Raw genomic sequence first — 7500 nt, 5'->3', positions numbered from 1 at the left:
TTTAGAAAAGGACATTCTATTAAAATATGTTTTATACTCGTGAAATTCTTACGCAAATCACAAACCGGTTTCTCTTCCCCTTCAATAAAAACGAGTGAGTGAGTCTTGAATGTCCAATTCGGCATCTCGGATATAAAACCTGGCACCCAGAAATTGTGTATTTTTTCATGTCATTAGATTGTTTAGAGCATAAGAAACAAATGGACAGATTATTTTTTTGGAAGATTATATTGTGTTCATATGTTATGAAGTGTCCTCTGTAGTTGACACCAGGACTCAGTTGTTAAATGTTTTAATGAAATGATATTACATGTATAGGCAAACACAATGGGATTTAATTTTAATTCATGAATACATTTTTAAGTTTCAGGATTTTTTTAAAACAAACTTTTTTAAAGATGATTCTGAGCTGTTATAAAAGATATAACTGATTGCTTTGATATATCATCTTACTTTATGCAATATGTGGGTAAAATGGCCATAGTTGGATTTTCCCGTTCAGTCTAATGTACCGGTACACTGCATCTAATTTGCATATTATTGTGTTCTTGGTGCAACATGTAATGAAAAAAAGAAGTGTAATAAGGGGAGTAATAATTGGCAACATTTTCATAATAATATGTAATATTTCATAGGAATATTGATATGTAATGTATTTCCCTATTTACTTGTTGTGTCTCCAGAATGCCTGATAAACATGATTTAAGTCCCGGTGTCCTCTACAGTGGACATTTATCAAATCAGTGCCCTGTTTTGTAACAAAAAGTCATATTTAGATTTTAAACCCTATAGCATTTTCCTGAGATGTTGATTTATAACAAACAATTAGAAAATTAATCAGATGTAAATTATAATTACAAAATATGATCATATTTCCAGAAGAGTGCTAAACATTAATGTCAGCCATTTTTAAAGTAGAAGTTGCTGTTGTGCTGGGGAATCCTCCACACATTTGGTATCTGTGCAGGATGTGCTCTATAAAGGACATCCGGACTCAAGACTGACGTGTGTGATGACACAGAAACTCACTCAAATATAATGTCCACTACAGAAAGTCTATTACTGGGTCCCAGGAGGATATACAACCTGCTCATTTCAAAATAATAACGAATAACTCCTTGATTTAAACCTCATATAATTTGTTATTTACACATTTCGTTCCATTCCATTTGCCATTTGTTATAAATGTACAGGTTCAATATGGGTTTGACGTCAGATGCTGGTACTTTACATTCGGTCATTTCCATCTGAAGTGCGTCCTGCTGCTTTATCTGCTTGTTCATTACCAGTCAATCCCATAATGACCTGGTATTGTTTTAACATCCCCAAAACAAGACAATTACTTTTGCTTGTGTAGTAAATACTTCTTGTTTTAAGTATTTTTAGATGTTTGGACTCGAAACGAGACAGAAATACTGAGTCGAGCGTGTTTAGCAGCGGCCCTCTCAGGCCTTCAGCACCGATAGTGAACCGCTCTGAGACAGAAGGGTTGGAGATCCACACGCAGTGTTTATCGAAGGGTAATCTAAAGTCATAGTCCATCGAACAGGCAAACGGTCATAACAGGAAATCAGTCCGAAAAGGCAAACAAAACAGATGGAACAGGCAAAAGGGTAATCCACGGAAAAGGCAAGAAATCAAAGACCAAGACACATGAAACCAGAGAAACGCTCAGAAATGCAGTTGTGACACTAAACAAGACTTCGCAATGAATGACAGAGATAACCAGGCTGAGGTAATGAGGTGATGTGTAAAGGTGTACTCAGGTGTAAACATTGAGTGCTAATGAGTCAGAGGAAAGGATTATGGGTAATGTAGTTTGTGCTGGAGTGACAGTCCGGGGTGGAGTGCCCTCTGGTGGTGATCACGGCCACTCACACTGATGAATTGTGGCAGATAGACCGAGTAGTATGAAGCTGCAGACTCGGAGCCTGCATCCGCAGTCCCGCACTCAGAGTCCCGCATTCTCAGACCCCTCGTGTTTAAGAAACAGCGCCTCCTGCTGTTCTGAAGACCGTACAACACCCTTATCCAAATAAGATATATTATTACGGTGTCGTTTCATTTAAAGTTTTCCAAATAAATCTAAACATATTTTGCAAATTTGCAAACATCTTTGCATTCCCTAAAAATGTCATTGTTTTCCCTGACTAAGAAAGTACCCAGTAGTTTTTGTTTTTTGTTTATTTAAATAAAAGAAAATTACTGATGGAAGAGATACAATTACAGATTGAAATATCCTTTGAAAAATGTTATGTGATATTATATTGCTACAATATTTTTTTTAATTCCAGTTCCAATGTTTCTTTTAGCTCAACCTATGCTAATGGTCTAATTAACATATTATACATTGCTAGCATTAAAAAAACCTGTTGATATCTGGAATCCAAAGCAAAACTCAAACAAGAATAGACAAAACACCAATAATAAACAAATCTGTACAATTCAAAAATGGTATTACAGTAGTATTTACAGTAGTTATTATTTTTCCTTATGCAATTGAAGATACAAAGTACAGTCACTAACACAATTCTTTCTTCCCTTTTTCTTTGCTTTGTCCTGTTTACCGCAAGATGATGTTTAGGAAAAGTGAAAATGGAAAGATGTTTGCAAAAGCGTTATTTTGTGTAAATTTATTTTTAAATGAAACGATAACGTAATATTGCATCTTATTTGGATAAGGGTGTTGTACGGTCTTCAGAACAGCAGGAGGCGCTGTTTCGGGGAAAACGAGGGGTCTGAGGCCTAGTCCACACGAACACGGGTATTTTTATTACCGGAGTTTTTCCTCCTCCGTTTTAAAAAACAATCGCGTCCACACACGCACGGTTTAAAAAAAAATCTGTCCACATGAGAACGCAAAACTACGCTATGATTGGCTGCCTGATTTCCACATGGGTCCCATTCACTGCACCGATGCACATTGCACTGACTGAGGGATGCCATGGGCTCAAGTGAAACCCTTCTACAAGTTCCTTTACTTTGGACTCAGTGACAGGTGCAGGGCCGAAGTGGACTGTAATAGCTTCACACACTTGCTTTACTATTTTGTATTATTGCATTCTGGCGCCTTTGTTCTGCAATACAATGAAATAACTGAACATCTGTAGGATATACATGTGATAAGCGCTGTTAGTGGAGTCCACCGCATAGACTCGACTCACGTAAATCAAAAGGAGATGTGGAAAATCTGACGTCAAACATAGGAGAGAACGGCGCGCACTTCAATTTAAAAAACCGAAATCTCCGGTTTCACCATCTACACGACAACGCTGTAACCGGAGTTTCTAAAAATCTTCACCCTGGCCGGAGTTTTCAAAAAAGTCCGGTTTGAGTAACCGGATACAGCGTTTGCGTGTGGACGAACAGCCAAACCGCGTAGAAAAAGCTGCGGTTTTGAAAATACCCGTGTTCGTGTGGACAGGGCCTTAGAATGCGGGACTCTGAGTGCGGGACTCTGGGTGCGGGACTCTGGGTGCGGGCTCCGAGTCTGCAGCTTCATAATGTTGGATAGACCTTTCTCTTCTTAAGCCCTATTCGGACTGGATTAGTTTAACATGGGGACGTGGAGGTAAAGTAATTATAACCAGAGGTTCTCTGTGATTTTAGTCCCGTAGGGACAAACCTGTGGAAAATGTCCGGTATTTTCCGCATATCGTTTAAAGCAAAAAGAAGATCAAAAGCACTTATTAGAGGCATAACACATTTTAGCTCTAGGAAAGTGTCTATTACCAACATAATCCAATCAGAATCGTTAGACTGGACCTAACTGTTTATTAAAACACACATATATTGGAGACGGAGTTCAGACTGGCGCTCAGGTTGTGTGTTTGCTCACGTGATAACGGTGACGTCATACGCACATGACGTCAAGGAGGTGCGTAAAGCGAGTTACTCCTCCCACTTCTGCTATTACCGAGATGTCTTATCCCGTGCGAATTGGCCATTAATATTACAGACGTCCTGAGGTGAAATGACTTTACCCCCATGTCCCCATGTTAATCTAATCCCGTCCGAATAGGGCTTAAGAGTGTATTAATCGCCAAAACCAAAGGTGTCTAGAACGGTAAATAAAAACCTGTTCTACACTGTAAGCAACTGCTGTAAATTTACAGCCAATCTTCAACACTAAAATGCCGTTTTCTTGTTAAACAGTTTAATACTGTAGTTAGCAATGCATTGTGGGCTGCTTAATTTGGAGGAACAGGAAATGGCCCTAAACAGTATGCTAATGTTTTAAATTACAGTACGCAGCAGTATTTTTGGGAAACAGTGTTGACTGAGGAGTTTGGAGGATGTTCAGAAGTTTGATACAACAAACCGAGGCGACTGCTTTTGGACAACTTTCTTTAATAAAACCTAGAAATAATTAGCCATGAACTCCTGTGGAGACTTCAGGAAGACGACACACAGTTTAGAGGACGTGCTGCATGTCACCGAGTGTTCTTCATCCACCGCTATCGGCTTACAAAATAACGGCCATTGAAATCTTTTTCATTTCGCAAATAATGTTTGATATCAAACTGATGCTCAGGAGCTTATCGTGCTTGGTATTTGAACATTTCATTTAACAGGGAGGCTCAGATTTGAATAGCCAAAACAATATTACTTTTTTTTGTTTAATTTTGGTAACACTTGCAGTAGAAATCCCCCAATACCTGGAAAAAATACAATTGCTACCCATAATTTTTTGATTGCCAAATCTGTTTAGCAGTTTGACTTATCCTACCTCATTCGCCTGTAGGTTGCTCTCACCTAGTGTTTACTAATTATTGACCTTTTATAATTTTTCTTCTTAAAAATCTTACCATGGTAAGAATAATGTATTTGTTCCCTCCGGCTACTTCAGCGGACATTGAGATGTCGTCTTCCTGCAAGTCCTAGTCTGATACTCTCTAGTATTTCCTTTAGAGTCATTGATAGACAGATTGTGTATCATTTCCACACGGTGTGCTTTGACTTGACGTTTCAGGTGCAGCTGGGCAAGTCCCAGTTAAAGGCTGGATGATCATCTCTGAGGACCGTGTTATCTCTGAGGGCATCACACCGACATGTGCAGTGGGACTTGCTGCTGTATTTGCAACTACAGTCACCCTTCAGTTTGAAGATGAGGGACCCACACTCTGGAATTCATTTAGAGGTAAAAACTCTTCATTACTTGTCATCATTATATGGATATATACAATTAAATGAATGTGTTTGTATTTTTTTTCCGCATAAAATGGTATTAGTGCTCTACATTTCAAGCCACACACATGGCATTTTGCTTGACTATACAGGCTTTATATACTAAATTGTAATAATTAAAAATATATATGTATGTATATTTTTTTAAACTAAATATCCAAATAAATGTAATTACTAAACTAAATGAACTATTATAAACTAAATTACTGATCTGCCCACAGTGTCGCTATATGATATTTGACGATGACATGACTTTTTCTCTCCAGAGCGGCTGCACAGCCGAATCAAGTTCTGTTGCATTATTTTCATGAGTAACTGCTTTAAAAAAAATCTGCATTGTAAAAAAGCGCTATAGAAATAAAGCTGACTTGACTTTAATATAATTTAATTTGATGTCACTTTTATATGTCATTCAAGTCCACTCTATTTGTGCAATGAAGAAAGACAAAAAACAAAACATTCATTGCATTTATCTGAAAGCATGTTGTTGCAACACTCTGAGCTTAGACCATTTGGACTTCAGGTGCTTCATTGGTATAAATCCAGAGAAAGGGACGAAGGCCAAAAGGGGCAAGGCTGTCTCCAAGAAGAACGGTATGGTCGTCCAGAAGAAGTCTTTTGAGACTTGCTACTGAAGAATCTCCTTGACTTTTAACAGAACTTTGATATAAACCGGTGAGCTCTTTAATCTCGCTCTCTTTGTTTTGACAGTCTGGCATTACCACATTAAACCACAAGAGAACTGGTATTATGAGGGGCCAAGCACCGAAGGTGCGGAGCCCCTCTTGACATCGTTAGATTTCTTCTTATTATTATTCCGCCATGGAAGTCTATGGCAGCCCATAGAACCGTTTGCGGGAAAGTTATGAAATTTGGTACACTGATAGAGGTCAGTACCAATAGTAAACAGACCAAATTTGGAGTCTCTAAACCCTTCCCTCTAGCGCCACCAACTGTCCAAAGTTTCACTCATGTTTATGCTAATAACTTTTGAACCATAAAGATTTAATTTAGAGTGTGTGAGTGAGTGAGTGAGAGAAATTGAGTGAGTGAATGAAGCCTCCACGAGAAGGGCCTCTTTGTGAGCATCAGTCTCCGTGCAGCCGGAGCACAAACACCATTATCTTAAACTAAATGATCTGCCAATGCGCCTTATTCACCTGGCGGCCATTTTGAAAACTCTAACGCCGTTGTGGGGTACACAAACCCGGAAGCTGGACTCCGATACAGTACTAATCAATAGCAGCATTCTGTGTCACTCACTTTCTGCCTGCTGTGTGTAACAAAATCATGTAATGCATCACTGATAATATGTTTATGTATATAGTTTTCATTTGTTAATGTTTTTTAATTTTCCTCCTAATGTAATTTCTAATGTTCTGCCCTTTTCTGGTACGTTTTTCCATACTTACAATACACAAGCAGGCCATTTGTATTCCTCCATACCAATAAATGTACATAGTTACCATTTACAAACCTAGACCAGTGTGCCTGTCAATGTTTTTGAATGACTTATTTCTTTCTGATGTTCTGACCAGTCGTCAAGTTATGAAAGACATCATCCATGTGTAATAAAATTGTACTTTATTCTTTATATAAATTGACATTTTATTTTACATATATGAAGATCCAGCTTATACATACACATATCTCCCACATGTAAATTAACTGTATCAACTCTAAAGCCTCGTTCACACCGCCAGCTACACTGTGTGTGCCAGTGTAGGCTACACAGAGACATATTAAAAAGAACAGGGGGCTTGCTAAAAGCTAATATCAACAACTCCTCCGGACACCGCAGTAAAGCAGACGGATCACGTGCACTCCACTGACTTCACTCCTATTGGTTGTCGCTCGCGAAAATCGCTTCTCGTTTGCATAAAGTTGAAATTTCTGAACTTTTGTCGCGCGTCTCGTGTCGCTTGACACGCCCACATTCTGTCGCCAACGGTCACTGTCGCTCGTGCATAGACAGTAAAAGAAATGGACACAGCGACCCCATTGACGTCAACGGCTAAATAATGAAGTCAACCTAGGGGCACTCACTTCCTGATGGCGGAGCGAACTGCGCCGGCTCAGACTGAGCTTGAGGACGTAGATGTGACGTGAGCCTCCTGTCGGACAGCTGGAGGTCTTCTAGTAGATGTGGAAAGCGAAATCTGAATCACGTTGTTTAAATATTTTCTCCCGTTGCTTTTGGCTCACTATGGGCTTCTCCCCATTCTTCCCCCTTGACTTTATCAGACTTTATGTCTCCACGTCCCCCCGACGGTCTCATAGACAGTAAAGATTGCCTGCGAGCGTCTCCTCAGG

Source organism: Pseudorasbora parva, chromosome 9 (genome assembly GCF_024679245.1).
Source record: "Pseudorasbora parva isolate DD20220531a chromosome 9, ASM2467924v1, whole genome shotgun sequence".
Lineage (NCBI taxonomy): Eukaryota > Metazoa > Chordata > Actinopteri > Cypriniformes > Gobionidae > Pseudorasbora > Pseudorasbora parva.
The sequence above is the reverse complement of the archived record's forward strand: the minus strand, read 5'-3'. Positions refer to the sequence as shown.